Source organism: Cornus florida, unplaced genomic scaffold (genome assembly GCF_030987335.1).
Source record: "Cornus florida cultivar Cherokee Brave unplaced genomic scaffold, ASM3098733v1 CherokeeBrave_3.0.0_Hap2_Chr06, whole genome shotgun sequence".
In the NCBI taxonomy this organism is placed as follows: domain Eukaryota; kingdom Viridiplantae; phylum Streptophyta; class Magnoliopsida; order Cornales; family Cornaceae; genus Cornus; species Cornus florida.
Window position 1 is genome coordinate 51,793,658 of NW_026775576.1, and position 21,475 is coordinate 51,815,132.

General features: G+C 36.4%; 1 pseudogene; it reads right to left on the minus strand.

Moving 5' to 3' along the window:
- Window positions 1-7,726: 7,726 nt before the first annotated feature.
- Window positions 7,727-7,825, minus strand: LOC132315355 (small nucleolar RNA R71; annotated as a pseudogene).
- Between the last annotated feature and the right edge of the window lie 13,650 nt (window positions 7,826-21,475).

The following is a 21,475-nucleotide window of genomic DNA, read 5'->3' on the forward strand; positions in this document are numbered from 1 at the left end:
CGATTAATTGAAGTCAGTGTTAACAATCACTACCTGAACCAACTAAGACACTTTTGGATCACCTCAACTGAACTGACAAAGAAAATGTAGATTTGATAAATGACCCAAAACTCAAAAACTAAGAGAGTCTAGCAATATATTGCAGAACAGTTCACAAACAGGAAAAAACTGGGAAAGCTTTAAAGTGTTAAAAGAGTTTTTTTTCGTGAAAAAACAAGAGATCAGTACTTTGTGGGACAAAATACAAATTTTTAAATATTACCATCAAGTGTGAAGATTTGTATGACAAAGTAAATAGCAAGATTTCAATTTTTTTTTTTACTCATGGGGTGGAATTGACTTGCCAACTCATCACATATCCATCAATTTGTGAAACTAAAATAATGAAAAATACATGAGCAAAATTTCAAGCAGAGGATTTACTGGGGGAAAAAAAAAAATTCAAGTGGAGAAAATGATAATGATAACAACAACAATATCGATGAACATTTAAATAATGGTAAACCAGTGGAAGCAATATATGAAAAACCCCTAATTGCAACTAATTTTAGTTAATGACTCAAATTTGATGAAAAATCCCATTATATAAAAAAAACCACTAAACTTTGCAACAACTTTAAAAAAAAAAAAAAAAAAACCAAACTCAAAACTTTGCAGCAACTAACGAAAACCCTAAAGAAAAATGTCATAATTAGTATGGGGTGGTAACAAAATTGATGGAAAAAAAAAAAAAAAATCTAGAATAGCAAAAAATGTTGAACAATTTATACTTGAAATCCTAAAACCAAACAATAATAACGCAATACTCACAACTGAAAATAAGAAATACCTTTCTAAGCTCAAAATAAACAATTTTAAGCTCTGACAACTCAAAACGAGCTTTTCTTCCTGTAAATCGAATGATCTTAGGGTTTAGATTATAAACAAAGAACGATCTGTACTCACGATCAACACTAAGGATATATATTACGGTTTGCAGATGGTTTTTGGGTTAGTGTTGGAGAAAGATCATATGGCTACTAAGATAACATGGCGAGAATGGATCACATGATTCGGATTTGACATGGTTTGGGTTTCACACGGTTCTGTAGATTGAGAAAAAGAGAGTTCAAGGGTTAGAGGTTTGTGGTGCGAGTTGGTGTAAAAGGTAGTTTAGTCATTTAAAATGTCTTATATTTTCTGAATTAATTGAATAAAATATTAAGTGGAAAATATATCATTTGAAACCTTAGGGGGTGTCATTGTCCAAAATTTCGTTGACCAACTGCTAAGTGATATTAATCGAAACCTGAGGGGGTGTCAGTGCAATTTACGCGAAATCAAATCATGTAGGTCATGCCAACTAACGTCTATGTTTAATGTGGGACTATAAGATCATCCCAAACTACATTTAGACATTCATGAAATAAACCAAAATAATTATTCGACTTGAACAACATTGGAATATCAAATACCAAATAATCAAATATAAATTATTCTCAAAGTAACCAACTTAAAATTTAAAATGCGAAATCAACCAAACAGATACTTAGACGTCACACCGGAATAGAACTGGACAAATCAAGCATCATTTGGGTTACTAGCCCGTGGGTGTTTTCCCCTAAGTGGGCACTGTAAAATAGAGGGCTCTCATATCCCCTGTACTAGAGCCGAGCTCTAGCCATAATCATCCTTACGACATCTCCAAGTTTCCAAAATCAACAAATAGTGCACAACAAGTATATACACACATATTAAATGCACTTAATCAAATACCATGCAGAATCAAAGTGTGGAAACACACAAGACATGCCTTAAGTCTTCAACTATCATGGCATGTAACAAAATAAGCCATGAACAACATCAAAGACATATATAATCCATAGAACAATTAAATGGAAACTAATTAAAAAAATTAATTAACTTCTCAAGATTGCAAAATATCTCCAAATGACATGAAATTAACATACAACAAGCAACATACCATGACAAACACAAATATCAAATCAAAAATCTTATTAATATTTGACTAAAACACTTAATTAATTAAAAATCACATGATTTCAAAACTCATCCAAAACTTCCAAAATTAATATATGTTGAACAACAAGTGATGGGGTAATTTAATATCATATTTTTAATCTAAACAAAGCATGTTACAACCATGAAATTAAATCATCATTTAATATATAAAAAAATAAAACCTATTTCTAGATCTATACTATAGACATCTATACAAGTTCTATAAACCTCAAAAATATATAAAACACTAAGATTATAAACATGAAACACCCCTACCTCACTTTGAGATGAAAATCTTAAATCACAAAAAAAATCAAACTTCACCAAATGCGATGAAACTTCGGGGTTATGACGGGGACAACAAGGAGAGCAAGAAATCCTCTTGTGTCCAAGCTTGACCTCACACCCCAAAAATTAAAGTGCTATAAATCAAAATCCGATCGTATATAAATCACCGCGTCGTTGAGGACATAAAAAAAGTCTTCATCGAGAAAAGGAGAATTATAGAGGAAGAAGATGAAAAGAGGAGAGAAGAAATGGCAGCCCCTTGCTCCTTCAATGGCAGCTGGCAGTGAGCTTGGAGGAGAAGAAATGAACAAGTAACTTTCTCCCTCCTCCACCTACTTAAAATAGGTCAAAAAGGTGTCCCGAACAATCCGAACAGGCCCTACCCGAGTGCAAAAAGTGAAAACTACCAAAACAGGCTCAAATGAATATGTTCTTGACCAAAAAAGTTTCTAAATAGAATTCTAAGATCTATGGAACAAACGGGGTCAAAAACAGAGTCCCGAGCGAAAAGTTATGCCCCGAACAAGTTTGACGACTAACAGGAAAGGAAAATTAAAAATAAATGAAAGAAAAATCTGAAAAAATAATCTAGAAGTTCTAAAGTCAATAAAAAGTGAAAGGAACCCATCATGAAGATTTGAACCCAAAATGAGAAACTTTTCCAAACACTTTTCATAATTACACAAAGACCCTCCACTAGATAACTTAAAAAGTGAATTTCCCAAAAGTCCCAAAATGAAGTGTCATTCAAAAGATACATTTAAAATTACCCTAAATACAAAATAACATCAAAATATAATTATGAAAGATAGCCCAAGTAAAGAAAACAATTTCCAAGAATCTTTGCATTTACGCTCCTACGAATAAAAGTAAACATCTAGCTTGCTTTTCTACAAAGGTAAAAATGCGTATCATATGGAAATCAAGTACAATGAATGCATGCAAAGCCGGAATCAAATCCAAGCACGACTCGATAGGTTAAGCAAAATGAAAGATAGTGAAAAAGTGATGGAAAAAGAAAACTCGAAAAAAGTTGGGAAGGAAAATGACAGGGTCATTACACCCCCTCCTTAAAAAGGGATTTCGGACCCGAAATCAAGTCGTACCTGAGAATGAAAACAAACTGGGATACCGAGAGCGAACCACTTGTTCGAGCTCCCAGGTAGCCTCTTTGACTCCATGATGTCTCCACAAGACCTTGACTAATGGAATAGTCTTGGTCCACAAAACCTGCTCTCAAGAGTCAAGAATCTGAATCAAAACTTCCTTGTAGGTCACGTTATCATCAGCAACTACATCTGTTCACTGTAAAACATAAGATGGATCCGACTCGTACTTCCTCAGCATAGAAACATGGAAGATATTATGAACCCTATCCAGGTCTAACGGTAATGCCAACCGATAAGCAACTTCACCGACACATTCCAGAATCTAAAATGGTCCAATGAACCTAGGAGACAACTTGTCGGTTTGTCTGAATCTCAAAAGCCCCTTACAAGGAGAAATCTTGAGAAAGGCATGATCTTCTACTTCAAAAAATAAGGATCTCCTCCTCCTGTTGGCATAACTCTTCTGTCTGCTCTAAGCTGTAGCCAACCGCTATTGAATCAACTTGATCTTCTCCATAGTCTCAATGACTATGTCGGTACCCAAGGCAATTGTATCTCCTACCTCGGTCCAACAAATAGGAGATCTACAATGCCTGTTGTACAACGCCTCAAAAGGTGCCATGCTAATACTAGCCTGATAGCTATTGTTGTAAGCAAACTCAACCAAAGGCAAGTAGTCCTCCCAATTACTCCCAAAATCCAAGATATAGGCTCGAAGCATGTCCTCCAATATCTGAATGGTTCGTTCTGACTGACCATCAGTATGAGGATGGAATGCTGTGCTGAAGTGAAACCCCATGTCAAGAGCCTATTGAAAGCCCTGCCAAAAGTGAGATGTGAACCTGGGATCCCTATCTGAAACAATGGATACTGGAACCCCGTGAAGTCTGACAATATGCTTCACATACAATCCACTCAGTCTCTCTGCACCATCTGTCATCGACATCGGCAAAAAGTGAGCTGTCTTAGTCAATATGTCAGCAATGACCCAAACGGCATCATTCCTTGCCTTGGATCTCGAAAGTCCCATCACAAAATCCATGGTGATATGCTCCCACTTCCACTCTGCTACCGGTAGTGGTTGCAACAATCCTACCGGTCTTTAATGCTCCGCCTTCACTTCCTGACAAGTAAGGCACTTTGCCACAAATTGTGAAACATCGCACTTCATACCCTTCCACCAAAACTGTCTTCGAAAGTTGTGATACATCATCGTACCACCAAGATGAACGGTAAAATGAGAATGGTGAAAATCACGAAGGACATTGATAAGTGCTGAAAAGTGCGCATTTAAATCCCTTAAGCTAAGGTATTCTACGACCTTTATTTATCTTACTTTCCCGTTTTAGACTAATTTGGTGTTATTGCCCTTTTCAGGCACTTATCTCAAAAATAAGTTAATTTAGCCAAATAAGAGCTTAAAAGAAGTTAACTCAAGCTGGATAGAAGAAATGAGCAAACTGGAAGCAAAATGAAGCAAAGTGTGGAAATTTTGCATATTCAATCGATCTCAATATTTCTTCGATCGATAAAAAGTTCATCGATCTAAACAGCTCAAGATGGATTCAAGCCTTTGTCCTTATCCAAAATACTCCAACAAGTTCGATCGATCCAACATTTCCCAGATTGATCAAAATGATCTAATCTTATCCATACCTACCACCCACCTACCACTTTTTCTTCTTCCCAAAAATATCTCAAAATATCTCAGAGATTTGTCTTTATTCAAAAAGGCGCCGCCAAGGATGATCGATCTCTGTAGCATTCGATGGATCTCAGCATGTTCGATCAATCTCAACGCAGTTCGATCGATAGAACTTCCTCAAGTCCAAAAAAAAAGACAAATTACAGCTCATTAAAAGTTGGCTCATGGTGCAATCATTGGAGGACCTTGGTGCACGAATCCAGACCATTGGTGTGACATTTTGACCTACCTATATAAGGATTGAGAGCCACTTTTAGAGCAAATAGTTGTTATAGAGTTGATATTCATAACTTGTATATTCATATCTTAGAGAGGAGGCTAGAGATTAGAGATTTTAATACATTTTGGGAGTTCTTCCATTCTTCTAGGGTTTCCATCAAGAAGGAGGTCATTCATACCATGGAGTTAGCCCTTGAGGGTTGGATGACTACTTCAATGAGTGGCTAGACATCTACTTGGGGCTAGAGTAACCCCTAAGTTTGCTTCCTAGACTTAGTTTTTTGTATATTTTTGGGGATTTATATGTAACAATGTTTTGATCTTGGATTTATATATATATCTTATGGTTTCTACTTGATGTGTATGGATTAATGCTTTCAATTGATTATCTACTTCTAACCATATGTCTATGTATGTTAGAATGGATGATTCATGTGCTTTTCTCTAAATTTAATGGAATTTATGCATGTCTATGTGTATGGATGAAGTTAATCTAGAGATGGTCAAAATATAGAGCTTAATTGAACACTCTTGCAATTTATTTGATGGTTCACACTTGTTTCTTAATGGATTGTACCATACCTTTAGCTTACTTAGTTTAACTTCATGTCTCTAGTATAGATGTAGTGTAGTTACTTTAAATTCATAGATAGGTGGATAATCTACTCTTGTTCCTTGGTGTTCCATACTTATAAATGCATTAGATGTAAATGTCTAGATAGTTGTGTGTGCATAAATTGTGGTTTCATTGAATGGATTTTGGTCTCATTTGATAGGTTGTACTTTCCATTTGATTTGGCTTAACAATCTATGTTTATTTACCTTCCATGCCTAGTTTCAATTAATGTCACACACACACACAAGTTACAAGTCAATTTCCCTATTAATATACAATTGCTAGTGTCTAGTGAAGTCAAGCTTAGTGGTGAGCTCTAGTACTCCAAGTCCTCACATCTATATATTTCTCTACTTTATTAATCATTGAATTTTGTTTACTTTAATCTCATTTGCATAATAGCTTAATCAATTAATCCAACCAATCTTTGATCACTCAACCTACTAACCCTATTTATTATTTCCATTGCTAGTGCCTAAAATCCCTTGGGACGATCCCTACTCAGCCTAGCTATATTTTAAGTTAGAGGTAGTAGTGGCTTTTATAAATATAAAACTTGGCTATATTGCATATTCACACTCTTAGTCCATATATCTTTGCACAAATTTGGGTGTACCGGCGACAAGCACACCATGTTTGTAGCGCCGTTGCCGGGGATTTGAATTGGCAACATTGTGTTTTGGAAACAAAGAGAAATTGGTACTCTTTTGATTGTGTTTTTTCTTTATTTTCTTCTTAGTTACTTATTGTGTTTGTTCTTAATTGACTAGGTGATTTGAGCAAGGAAATCAAGCAAAGGAGAATTGAAGAGCAAGGAAGCCAAGTGGAGCTAAGCTAAGCAGAAAAAGGCTAAAAATCTAAAAAAATTGCAAAGCTAAGCAAGGCTAGGAAGTTGAAAGTTAAATTGAAGTTGCTTAAGGACCCTTTGTGAGATCTTTCTAACTCAAACTCTAGTTAAATCGTCAGCCCGCGTGGAGGCTTGTTTTTCATTTCTTAGATAAATCGTGAGCCTACGTGGAGGCAATTTACTTTTCTTTGCATGTTGTTTAAGCATAGGAGTATAGGATCATTATATGTGAAGATTTGTTGATTTGTTGTCGGGGCGAAGTGTTTATTACTTGTTTATTTCTTGTTATTGTTTTTGTTAATGTATGCATGGTCATAGGTCATTAAATCCTACTCTTGTCCCTCTTAATTTTCATCTTGAATCGGTTGTTCAAAACCCTAGGGGAAGAGGTAGTTTTCATCACTCCATTTCACTAATGGAGGATTTGAATGACAACCATGTGGAGAACCTTGGTTACATAGACCAACAAGGCATCCTCCACCCTAATGTGCATCATGACAACATCCAAATACCATTAGGCATGCCTAGACCATTTATCCCACCACAACAACAAGGCCAAGTTTCATTGGGAATGCCTAGGTCAATATTTGCTCCACAACCCCTAATGAATATCATGCACCCACTTGTATTCAATTGTCTCTATTTAGAGCACATCACTATGAAATCAAATCATAAACCATTCAAATGCTTCCTAACTATCATGGACTTCCTAGTGAAGAACCCTATAAGCATTTGGATGAGTTTCTTGAAGTGTGTTCCACAGTGAAATACACGGACATGCCAGAAGAAGTGTTAAGACTCAAACTTTTTTCATTCACCCTTAAAGTTAAGGCAAAATATTGGTTTAACAATCTTAGGCCTTTTCCGATAACTTATTGGGCAAAAATGCAACAAGAGTTTTTGAAGAAGTACTATCCGGTTTCAAAGACCAATGCTATGAGAACCTCAATTCGAGAGTTTTCACAAGGGGATGGGGAAACATTTCATGAGGCATGTGAAAGGTTTAATGATTTGCTTAGGAAGTGCCCACATCATGACATACCTAAGTGGCAATTAGTTCAATATTTTTTTGAAAGTTTACCAAATAATCACAAAGGTATGGTTGATGTATCTGTGGGTGGTTCTTATCTTGATAGACATAAAAATGATGTGTGGTAATTGTATGAAAGTATGAGTGAAAATTTCATGCATAGATCTTTGTCTTCTAAGAATGGTAGAAATTCTAGTGGAAGGAAGAATGTTGGCTTATATCAAGTCAACAACTCTAATGAAATAGCCGCCGAGATGAAATCCTTATCTCAAAGATTTGATCAACCAAAACTTGGCAAACCAAGTGTCTTCCTCCCCTAATCATGTTTATCATCGTGCATCTAATGAATCATGCATGACTTGTTCAAGTGCCTTACATTCTACTTCCAATTGTCCCCATGGGCATATGTAAAATGACAACCATGAGCAAGCCAATGCCATTTTTGCTAACCAAGGGAATAATCCCTATTGCAATCATTATAATCCTAATTGAAGGAACCACCCGAATTTTTCTTGGAAAAGCCAAGGGGAAGGTTCAAACCCTCCCCAAGGTGGTTTTCAAGGAAAGTATGTTCCACCTTCAATGCAAAGCCAAGGTTCCTAAGGTTTTAGATCGTCATCATTTCAATCACATGGCAATCAATTTTCAAATTCTCATTTCCCTAATCAACCATCTTATTCTCAAGGAAATTCTAGGAGTCCCGCTTTTGAAGAAAAAGTTTTGACCGCTTTAGGCACTCTAGAGGCGAACACTCAATTGCTTCATTCTCACTCTCAATCCATTGCTAAGCTAGAAACCCAAGTAAGACAAATAGCTAGTACTCTAAATGTTAGAGAGAAAGGGAAAATGCCTTTAAATGCCCCAACAAAGTAACAATATGTTGTGGAGACTCATTCCTCATCGAAAGGTCCCACAATTGAGCATGTCAATGCGGTGACAACCTTGAGAAGTGGAAAGATTGTGGACAACCAAGTAGGTATGTCCAATGAAGAGAGTGAACCAGTGCAACCAAAAGTTGACACCCACCCCGTTTCACATTTTATTCCTCCTTCATTGCATGTGCATGATCATCATGTTGAGAAAGCATTGAAAAATGATTTAAAAGATGAATTAAAGCATGATTTGAAAAAGGACTTGAAAAATTCTTTTGTTGATGATGTTTCAAAGAAAGACTTTGAAAAAGCTTTTGAGCCAAGAGCTCCATTTCCGGATGCCTTGAAAGGATCTATTTATCTTAACAAACAAAAGAGCAAGACCAATGAAATCATTGAAATGTTTAGGCAAGTGAAGATTAATCTCCCACTTTTGGATGCAATTAAGCAAATTCTGGCTTATGCCAAGTTCTTAAAAGATCTTTACACCCAAAAGAGGAAGAACAAAAGCCAAGCACCAAGAAAAGTGGTCTTGACCAAGCAAGTGAGTTCTATTTTGCAACATAACACTCTCCCAAAGTTCAAAGACCCCGGTTCACCTACTACTTCTTGCATCATTAGTGACCATGTCATTAATCGGGCTCTCTAGACTTAGGAGCAAGTGTTAACCTTCTTCTATACTCGGTATATGTTAAATTGGACTTAGGAGACTTGAAACCGATGTCGGTAGTTTTACAACTTGCCGACCTGATCAATCAAAAAGCCTAGGGGTATCATTGAGGATGTTTTGATTAAAATTGATAAGTTCTTCTTCCCGATTGATTTCGTTGTCATAGACACGGAACTGGTTCCAAATCCTAAGAGCCAAATTCCCGTTATCCTTGGCTGTCCTTTCTTGGCAACTTCAAATGCCAACATCAATTGTAGGATGGGGATAATGAAAATCTCATTTAACCATATGAAAGTGAAGTTGAACATTTTTAACCTAACCCCGAATTCAATGGACCAACATGAAGAAGTGTGTGTTGTAGAAGAGTGTGTAAACTATGAATTTAATGAAGTTAAGTCTTTACTTGATGTTGAACATTTCCATGGTTTGTCTACCAACTTGAAAGCAAAGAAAGTTATATTTAAACCAAGTGCTCTAAGGGCATGGAAGCCCAAGAGTTGTTTTGACCAAGGATCGTCAATATTGTTTGAATCAAATCTAATGAGTTCCTTAGAGAGCAATTTGTTGGGTGGGGTTCAAAAATCCATTCACCTCGCCAAGGAGGGGTTGCATAACAAGATGTTTGATCCGGGCTAAAAGAGCCCAACGTCTTGCTAGAAACGTTAAAGACTAGTGCATTTCATAGGGTTTACAACCCTATTCCTCCCTCATTTCTATTTTACCTTTCATTTCTTGCATCGTCTAGATATGTTTTAGGGTTTATACACATTGATAGGAACCACGATTGAGAATGCATGCAATTTCATTTTGAAAATAGGTATTTTGTTCCTATTCGATTGATCTCAAAAGAGGTTTGATCGATCGAACATCCCTTCCTGCATCCAATCATCCCTCTGTTCTATTGATCGAAATTTTCCTGCATAAATCAGCTCCCTGTGTATCGATTGAAAATTTTTTTTGGATCAATCTAAAAGTTCTTAGATTGATCTAACTTTTTCTTGGATCGATCTTCACTCCACACTTAGAAAATTTTTGAGATCCATGAAAAAGGCCTCTCTGTGCATCGTTCGAACTTATCTGCAGGTTTTCACCTGTTCGATCAATCGAAGATTATTCCAGATCGATCTTGAATTGATCAATCTGTACCCCCTTTGTTGACTTTGATTTTGACTTTTGAACTTTAATTTAATAAAAATCCAAAAATATTTTGAATTTTTAGTTTATTTCATCTTATTCTCAAAAAAAAAAAAAAAAAAAAGAAAAAAACATTTTTTGTTTTGGGAAATTTTTCAAAAATCTAAAAAAAAAATTCAATTTATCTTATATATATATTTTTTTAATTTTTATCTTAAAAATATTTTCAAAAATTCCAAAAGAGTTTTATTACTTTTATTATCTAAAAAAAAAAATATTTTCTTTTTAATTCCATTTTATTTTAAATTTTCTAAAAATCCATAAAAATATTTTCAGTTTACAAAAAAAAAAAAAAAATCCAAAATTTCAAAAATAATTAATCATTTCGAAGCATAGATCGATTTGTGTTATTTCAAGATCGATTTATGTTCGATTGATCTGAGATTTTTCCAGATCGATCGAACTTGTCGGGACCAGTTTTAAAATAAAACCCTAGGGTCATTTTGATCGATTTGTAAATCGATCTCAGACCCTCATCTTTCGCCGCTGCAACACCCTTTCTTCCCAACCTCCGGCGACCCTCCGGCAAGCTTCCATGGCTTCAAATCTTCCATCTTTGTCTCAGATCTCACATTCCTCTCTCTCCCATTCCACTTCTCTCCCGTTTTAGTACGATTGAGTTGGGTTTTGAGTTTCAATCATATATTTTTGATGTTGCCAAGTTAAATCTAAGCTTCCCATGTTTGATTCTTGCCATTTTTAAGTTGATAAAGCATGTGTATATACATGTATATATTTGTGTATATATTTGATTCCAAATTGATTTTGGGGGTCATGTGCCAAGACAAGTGACCAATATTGTGTAGTTGTTGTGTGAGAGGGCCCCACAAGCTTGTTTGGGTGCCCCTGTGCCATCCACATCACAAATTTGTGACTGTTTGCATTCTTAACATGTTCAAACGATCTCTGTTTTTCTCAGATCGATCTGAGAGAAATCGATCTCACTTAAGTCCAGATCGATCCAACTTGGATCGATCTCATATTTTCCTGATCGATCGAACTTCACATATTTGCCCATACATTTCACACACCATCTTTTGTGTTCCATGCTATCTTATTTATGCCTAATGCCTGTATTTTCCACATTAGATGCATTCTATACTTATATTGTTTAGCATGTTTCACTTGGTCACTGTTTATTTGGCTGCGTCATCACTTGCATAAATTCATGATTATTATTCTAAGTTGTCTATCTTATTTGACATACATGTTTCTATATACTGTGTTTTAATTCTTTATGCCGGTACTAACTTATATTGCAAGTGTTTTTCTTTTTGTTTTACAGGCCATGGCTAGGGTAAAGACTATTGCCCATAGACATTATCCATGTCGAGTGAGGCAGCAAGTAAAAGAGCAAGCTGGACCATCTCATGTTCAGGACCACATTCCGGAGCTAGCTCTAGAGCAGGTTCATGAGGCTAAGCAAGCCGAGCAGACTGAGCAGTTAGAGGCAGATCCAACTCAGTCCCCATCAGCTGACTCTAGACTACAGTCTTCAACTTCTGCATCATCTTCTTCAGTTGAGACTGCGTATATACATTCTCCCTCACCACCATCGGCACAGCTAAGCCAGGACCACGACAGACCTACCAGGAGATACTCATGCCTTGAGGTGGTGCATAAGTCAGTGTTTGATATTGTTTTTTTCTCCCGATATCTCCTGACCCGGTTCGCTTACAATGATATTGACTGGAGGGGCATTTAAGTTATTTTGGCCCCAGTCACCTATCCAGTTTACCCGCGGCTTGTTCTGTTGTTCTACCAAAACCTCCGACCGGCCCCGAGTAACCTATCCGAGCTACACATTACTATTGATGGCCACCCCATTCGGATCACAGTTTATATTCTTGCCAGATCTTCTCGATGCCCGCATATCTGCCCTCTTGATGTTCATTATCCTCTCTTGGAATGGAGGCCTTCTTACGCAGACATAACCGTAGCACTAACTAGCCACTATGCGGATGGCGAGACTTTCGCCACCCAGACTTATCTGCCTGATGACCTTTGGTTCTACGATTCGGCACTATTTCGAAACGTATTTATGGCGGGCCATAAGATCCAAAGGCGTTCAGACTTTCTGGTTGCTTTATATTCATTCTACACAGGCCACTGGGTATCCATGCCGGCACTCTACTGGAGTGTCATGATAAGATTGTATTCGACTTATATCAGCAAGGCCAAGCCCAGGCCAGCCACTTTCCTCCCATTTGGCCATTTATCACTCAGATCCTCTAAGATTAGCACTATCCTTTCCATCCAGATGAGTATTCAGAGACAGGAGCTTGCCATTACGGCAAAAAGGAGTAGAATAAGAGCTACAATGCTCTTATCAAGAGTTTGGTAGATGACACTATTCTAGCAGCTGAGGAGCTTGAGGAGGAGGAAATGGCAACAGCAACAGCAGCCGCAGCAGTAGCAGACAATCCAGCAGTCGCACCGACGGCTGTAGTACATATAGACATTGATCTGAAGCGAGAGCCTCTAGCAAAGGAGTTACCACATCACTCTCCAGCGGGGTCACCATTACATTTCCTAGAGCAGGCCCAGGATGCACATCATTTTCCTGATCCAGTGGTACCTGAGGCTCCAGCACCGACACCTGGCTTTGGAGAGCGTATCCAGGCCTTGGAGGACGTAATTGTCTCTCTTCGGTCAGATGTTGCATTTCTTCGCTCTGATGTCTTAGCTGCGCTGCAGGGCATATCTAGAGATATCAGGGTATCACGCCCCACTCGCCCTACTCATCTGCCTGATCTATATTCCTCTCTTTTATCATGTTATATATTTGTGATACATTACTACTATATTAATACTGATCTGATATTTTTGCGGCTAGTCTGTTGGCCTTATTACTGTGATGTACCATAATACTGTTTTTATTTTCCTATGTTATGCATGATCTTCTGGATGTCATATTATTTTATTGATATATTTGTCTGTGACTAATCCATTATCAGGTGCATTCCAGTGACTTTAATGAGAGAGTGCTACCCGAATTTTTCAGGACCACCCTTTTCCCCTCTCATTAGTTCATTTATTATCCCATTTACACTTGCATATCCACTGTGCACCATTATTGTCCCTTTTGTTATCTGATCAGCTTTTTTCCTAGTGCCATTTTTTCAGGACCACAGTTAATCCCAAGTTTGGGGGGGGGGGGGGGTTATCCACCCAATTTGGATACTTCTGTCCTGGCCATTCTTTGCTATAGCCGCACTGGTATACTCTTTCCTTTGTTCTCTTTGCACATTGAGTACACTGTGCCATTTAAGTTTGGGGGTAATATGTGATTTACAGTATTTGCTTTCAATTCAAAATTTTGAGCATAACTTGTGTATTTGAGGGATTTCTATGATTGATCCATGACTAGCTATGATTTTGATCTTTTGAGGACTATATTGCTTAAAATTTAAAAAATTGATTGACTTGAGAGTCCAATACTCCTTGTATGCCTTGTGGATTCCATTTAGGAGTAAATTTTTTGAAAGATTGATATCTTGCTTGCACTTGTGGTCCACATTATCATGATTTTGTGATTATTTGGAGATTTACTTTAAGATTCTACACTAGCACAGGCGCACAGTAGCATTCATTTGTAGCGTATATGCTTTGTTGACTATCGAATTGGTTATATTCCAATTGGGCTAGTAGTGCATTGAAAGCTTTCATCTTGATAAAAGTGGATAACGAACACTTTTCATTGAGTAGCCGGGATTCTAGCCTTATCAAGCACTGAATTTCTCGCGCCGAAAGGTAGAGGGCCCAAACTCTAGGTTAATAATTGAACTTAAAAAAAAAAAAAAAAAAAAAAAAAAAAAAAAAAAAAAAAAAAGTAATAAAAAAGTGAAGACTTCTCCCAAAAGATGAGAAATAAGAAATGATTAGATGAAGGTTGTCTTGGTTTATAGCCTAGTTGATTTGAGCTTGTAAGTCCTTAGGGGTGTTTGAACCCCTAATTCCCTAAAGCCGTCTGGTTTGGGAGTCATTGACCTAACGCTCGACCTCATGGATCACTAGAAAGCTTAATAGATCAACACATTACACTATGCTTCCATCTATAATCCTTAGGATTAGTATAAAAAAAAAACAAAAAAAAAATGAAAAAAATCGAGTGAAAAGAATAAACGCACCTAGTTTAATAAAGCTTTAATAAAAGGTCTACTCTTTGTTTTGATGATCGGGACTAGATTTGTGTGCTTGTTTGAGGGTAAGGATGTGATCATTTCTTTAGTTGGCTAAGATAGCAATATAATTGATGCCGGTCCACTCAAAAAGGATTCTAGAGTTGTTTTGATTTGCATGATCATTTTCTTGATGTGTGGAGGACCATACTTGTTTACTTGGTGTTGAAATTTTGGGAGATTGCTTAGAAATGGTTGAAAAATTGCATACTTGAGATAGTTTTCTCCCAATACTTGTTTGGAACATTAGTGTCCCTTTAGTGAGAAAGAGCTTAATGTTTGTGGGTATCATTTCTAGAAACCCTCACGAGACTTCAGTCATCCACTAGGGGTAACCTAGGAGTTTAAAAAGCTTGTTGCATATGCTAAATGCAATCGTTATCTATTTATTGCTTTCTAGTTCATAGTTGTATAGTTGTTCATTTCATTCCTTTACTTTCTAGTTCATTGCTAGGGACTAGCAATATTTAAGTTTGGGGGTGTGATGAGCGCTGAAAACTGCGCATTTAAACCCCTTAAGCTAAGTTATTCTAGGACCTTTATCTATCTTACTTTTCCATTTTAGACTAATTTCATGTTATTGCCCTTTTCAGGCACTTATCCCAAAAATAAGTTAATTCAGCCAAATAAGAGCTTAAAAGAAGTCAACTCAAGCTGGATGGAAGAAAGGAGCAAAGTGGAAGCAAAATGTGGCAAAGTGTGGAAATTCAACATGTTCGGTCGATCTCAACATTTCTTCGATCGATCGAAAGTTCATCGATATAAACAATTCAAGATGGATCCAAGCCTTTGTCCTTATCCAAAAGAATCCAACAAGTTCGATCGATCCAACATTTCCTAGATCAATCGAAATGATTTAATCTTATCCACACCTACCACCCACCTACCACTTTTGTCTTCTTCCCAAAAATATCCCAAAATATCTCAGAGATTTGTCTTTATTCAAAAAGGCGTCGCCAAGGATGATCGATCTCTACAGCATTCAATGGATCTCAGCACGTTCGATCGATCTTAACACAGTTCAATCGATCGAACTTCCTCAAGTCTGAAAAAAAGACAAATTCCAGCTCATTAAAAGTTAGTGCAATCATTGGAGGACCTTGGTGCACGAATCCAGACCATTGGTGTGATATTTTGACTTACCTATATAAGGATTAAGAGCCACTTTTAGAGCAAATAATTGTTATAGATTTGATATTCATAACTTGGATATTCATATCTTGGAGAAGAGGCTAGAGGTTAGAGATTAAAGATTTTTACACATTTTAGGAGTTCCTCCATTCTTCTAGGGTTTCCATCAAGAAGGAAGTCATTCCTACCATGGAGATAGCCCTTGAGGGTTGGATGACTACTTCAATAGGTGGCTAGACATCTACTTGGGGCTTGAGTAGCCCCTAAGTTTGCTTCCTAGATTTAGTTCTTTGTATATTTTTGGAGATTTATTTGTAACAATGTTTTGATCTTTGATTTATAGATATATATATATATATCTTGTGGTTTCTACTTGATGTGCATGGATTAATGCTTTCAATTGATTTTCTACTTCTAACCATATGTTTATGTATGCTAGAATGGATGATTTATGTGTTTTTCTCTAGATTTAGTGGAATTTATGCATGTCTATGAGTATGGATGAAGTCAATATAGAGATGGTCAAAACATAGAGCTTAATTAAATACTCTTGCAATTTATTTGATGGTTCACACTTGTTTCTTGATGGATTGTACCACACCCTTAATTTACTTAGTTTAATTTCATGTCTCTAGTGTAGATGTAATGTAGTTGTTTTAAATTCATAGATAGGTGGACAATCTACTCTTGTTCCTTGGTGTTCCATACTTATAAATGCATTAGATGTATATGTGTAGATAGTTGTTTGTGCATAAATTATGGTTTCATTGAATGGATTTTAGTCTCATTTGATAGGTTGTGCTTCCCATTTGATTTGGCTTGACAATCTATGCTTATTTACCATCCATGCCTAGTTTCAATTAATGTCACACACACACACACAAGTTACAAGTCAATTTCCCCATTAGTATAGAATTGCTAGTGTCTAGTGAAGTCAAGCTTAGTGGTGAGCTCTAGTACCCCAAGTCCTCACCTCTATATCTTTCTCTACTTTATTAATCATTGAATTTTGTTTACTTTAATCTCATTTGCATAAACTTAATCAATCAATCCAACTAATCTTTGATCTCTCGACCTACTAAGCCTATTTATTGTTTCCATTGCTAGTGCCTAAAATCCTTTGGGACGATCCCTACTCACCCTAGCTATATTTTAAGTTAGAGGTAATAGTGGCTTTTATAAATGTAAAACTTGTCCACATTATACACTTACACTCTTAGCCCATATATCTTGGCACAAATTTGGGTATACCAGCGACAAGCACACCAGACATCATCACGACAAGACAGAGGAACGAACATCATGCCCTTGAACCTGAGACCATTGTCTGAATGCAAAGTCCAACCCTCAACATCCTCACCAATAGAAATCCGTGCATAAATGGATTTCATCTCCTTATCCACATATTGTGCCTCAATAACCCTGCTAACAAGAGCTGGTTGGGCAACCAGGTTAAACAAAGTAGTCGGAGAATCATCCCAACACAACAGCAATCTAAGATTAGCAAGCTCCTCCAGCATCTTCCATCTATGAATGGAAATGCTAGCCAGAGTTCCTCGTGACTTCCTGCTCAACACATCGGCCACTACATTGGCTTTACCCAGATGGTACTGTAACTCAAAGTTATAGTCCTCCATGAACTCAACCTATCTGCGCTGTCTCAAGTTCAAATGATTCTGAGAGAAAAGATACTTGAGACTCTTGTGATCGGAGAAAACTTTAAACTTCTCCCCGTACAAGTAATATCTTCATCCCTTCAAGGAAAATATGACTGCTGCCAACACCAAATCATGTGTCAAATAGTTCAACTTGTGAGTCTTCAACTGTCTAGACCCATAAGCAACTACCCATTCTAACTGCATCAGAACACAACCCAAGCCTTCTCGGGAAGCATCGCAAAAGACCACATAACCCAAACCACATTTAGGTATAATCAAAACTGGTACTGATGTCAACCTGACCTTCAACTCCCGAAATGCCAACTCACAAGCTTCACTCCATACAAACTTGACCCTCTTGCAAGTAAGCTAAGTCATAGGTGCTGTTAGGCAAGAGAAATCCCGAACAAACCTCCTGTAATAGCCTACTAGGCCAAGGAAACTTCGAATCTCAAACATTATCTTTGGACGTTCCAAATCCATTAGTGACTTAATCTTTGACGGATCAACTGCAACACCGCCTCCTGACACAACATGTCTATGGAACTTCACCTATGAAATTAAATCATCATTTAATAAAAAAATAATACTCATTTCTAAATCTAAACTATAGACATGTATACAAGTTATATAAACCTCAAAAACATGTAAAACACTAAGATTATAAACATGAAACACCCCATACCTCACTTTGAGATAAAAATCTTAAATCATACCAAAATCAAACTTCACCAAATGCGGTGAAACTTCGGGGTTATGATGAGGACAACGAGGAGAGAAAGAAATCCCCTTTTGACAACACCCAAATCCAAGCTTAAACTCACACCCCAAAAATCAAAGTGTTGCAAATCAAAATCTGATCGGATAGAAATCACCACGTCGTTGAGGACATAAAAAAAGTCTTCATCGGGAAAAGGAGAATCATAGAGGAAGAAGATGAAAAGACACGAGAAGAGATGGCAGCCCCTTGCTCCTTCAATGGCGGCTAGGAGTGAGCTTGGAGGAGAAGAAATGAAAAAGTAACTTTCTTTATCCTGCACCTACCTAAAATAGGTCAAAAAGGTGTCCCGAACAATCCGAACGGGCCCTACCCGGGTCCAAAAAGTGAAAACTATCAATATGCACTCAAATAAAGATGGTCCGCGAATGAAAATTTTTAATTCTAAAATGGAATTCTAAGATCAACAGAAGAAACGAGGTCGAAAACCGAGTCCCGAGCTAAAAGTTATTCCCCGAACAAGTTTGACGACTAACGGGAAAGAAAAATTCAAAATAAATGAAATAAAATCCGAAAAATAATCTGGAAGTGCCAAAGTCATGAATATTTGAACTCAAAATGAGAAACTTTTCTAAAAACTTTTCATAATTACACAAAGACCCCTCTATTAGATAACTTAAAAAGTGAATTTCCCGAAAATTCCAAAATATAGTGTCATTCAAAAAATACATTTAAAAGTACCCTATATACAAAATAACATCAAAAGATAATTACGAGAGATACGCTAAGTAAAGAAAATAATTTTCAAGAATCTTTGTATTTACACCCCTACGGGTAAAAGTAAACATCTAGTATGCTTTTCTACAAAGGTAAAAATGTGTATCATATGGAAATCAAGTAAAATAAATGCATGCAAGGCCGGAATCAAATCCAAGCACGACTCGATAGGTTATGCAAAATGAAAAGATAGTGAAAAAGTGGTGGAAAAGAAAACTCGAAAAAAGTTGGGAAGGAAAATGACAGGGTTATTACATTGTATATGTGATTTGTCAGCCCTGGTACTAATGAGGATGCTTGATCACTTTGTGTGCGATTTTTCGAATGATGTTGCCCTATATAGAGTAAGCGTCTGTTGGTATGTATATATATGTCTGACTATGTAGCTATTGCATGAGTTTATAGCTAGGATGTATTGTTTATCAGTTCTTTGATTGGGTAGTAGTAAAGAGGACTTACTCGTGGGTTTATCCCATCGTTATTATATTTTTCAGGTCCACGTCAGTTTCACTCATAGAGTGGGTTCGTGCTAATCAGAGACAGCCTTCACCTCTTCCAGATTTATCGACGTATGATGTTATCTTTATTTATTTGTTCGTAAGATTTAGACATTTATTATTTCATACTTATAGATTATAGGGGTCCATGATTTTTGGATTCCCGAGTTGTACTCTTGGAGGTTTATTATTACAATGTTGATATTGGAGATTTATTTATTATGAGATTTTATTGGAGGTTATATTATGAAAAAATTAATGATTAATTATTTGGTTTTTCATTCAGCGTTTTATTATTTATTCATTTGTAATTCGTGCTTGCATATGATTAATTTTTTGATATCCCCCGATTTTTGGGTGTAGACCTAATCAACCCACGCTTGGAGAATTGGGGGGTATCGCAATGGCGGTGGTGGAAGGCAGTGGAGGTGATAATGGTGGAGGTGGTGGTGGAAGGTAATAGAGGTAGCAATGGTGGTGTGGTAGAAATGGTGGTGGAAGGCAATGGCAGTACTGGAAGTCAGTGGCAATGGTGGTGGCAGAATGTTGTGGTGGTGGATGGTGGTGGAAGTGGCAGTAGTGGTGGAGGTTAGGGTGGTGGCAAAAGGCAGTGAAGGCAACAGTGGTGTGGAGGTAGTGGAAGACGACGATAGTGTTGTAATTCATTTCTTTTAAAGTCCTTTTAATTAAGGTAATTAGAACCTTAAAGAAAGTTTTATGTTCTCACTTTCTATAATCACCTGTTTGATTATTTATTCTAAAAGAGACTATGTTCGACCACATCTCTAATCGATCCAAGCTAAAACTACAATAGTTGAAAACTTTCACACGAGAGTCGATCTCTTAATGGAAATGTTGTTGACCACTAAATTGGCAAGGTCAGCCGATTTAGAAAATGGGTAATGCAGGAATGCTAGAACCAATGGATTGGCGGAGCCAATTAAGGCCTAAGGAGGCACAGGCCTCCTGGCCTTATTAGACAATGCCCCCTAAAGCTATTTCTAAAAATACTTGAATTTTTTCTTTTTTTTTATTATTTTATTTTACTCTTCAAATTCCTTATTAAAAAAAAAAAAAAAAATTACATTTTACTTATTTAGTTAAAGCCTATCTCTTTTCCTTTCAAAGTTCTTTCCTTTTTCTTGTTCTTTTGTTTTTTTCTTTCTTCCTCTACTAATTTTTTCTTTTCTTTTTGCACTCATACATGAGGTATATACTGCAATCATTTTTTCACTTCTTATTCTTTTTTCTTTCTCTTCTTTTATTTAATTTTGTTACTATGACGTTATGAACTCAATGTGTGTACTTTGTATTTTAAAATTTTTCTTTCATGTAATTTTTGTGAATAATGACGTACTATTTCAATATTAATTCATGCACCATTATTACACTTCTATCTTGCCGCGTTGTTAATTTGAATATATTTCATATAAAATTGATTTCTTGCTCAATTATTGTTTTTAATGAGACTATAATACATTGTTAAATCAACTAAGGCTAATAAAATCAATGAAAAACATAGGATAATTGATATATATATTCCCCTGAAATAAAATCATGGCTCAATTATTCTTAAACTACATTGATTCTACTTTTAAATGACAAGTTTATCAACAATTTATTTAGAATTGACACGTTTTTTAATTATGAAGTCCCTAATAAATATTTAGGCGAATGGTTCTTGTTTGGCCTCCAACGAAGTTCTAGATCATTATTTAGATATTATTTAACGTGAGTTTGTCAAACTGTGTATCTTTTAAGGAAAATGATAGAATACTCGAAAAATATCCCCGAAATAATCACCGAATCGTGAGATGGATTGGTCACGTAAGAATTTTAAGAAGAAAAAAAAAAAAAAAAAAAAAATCGTCTTTTAATACCCCATCTTTTAGATATAAACAAAGACTCCATTTTTCAGAAAAACTTTTTAGTAAATTGGAGATCTTGTAAGTCTATCACTTT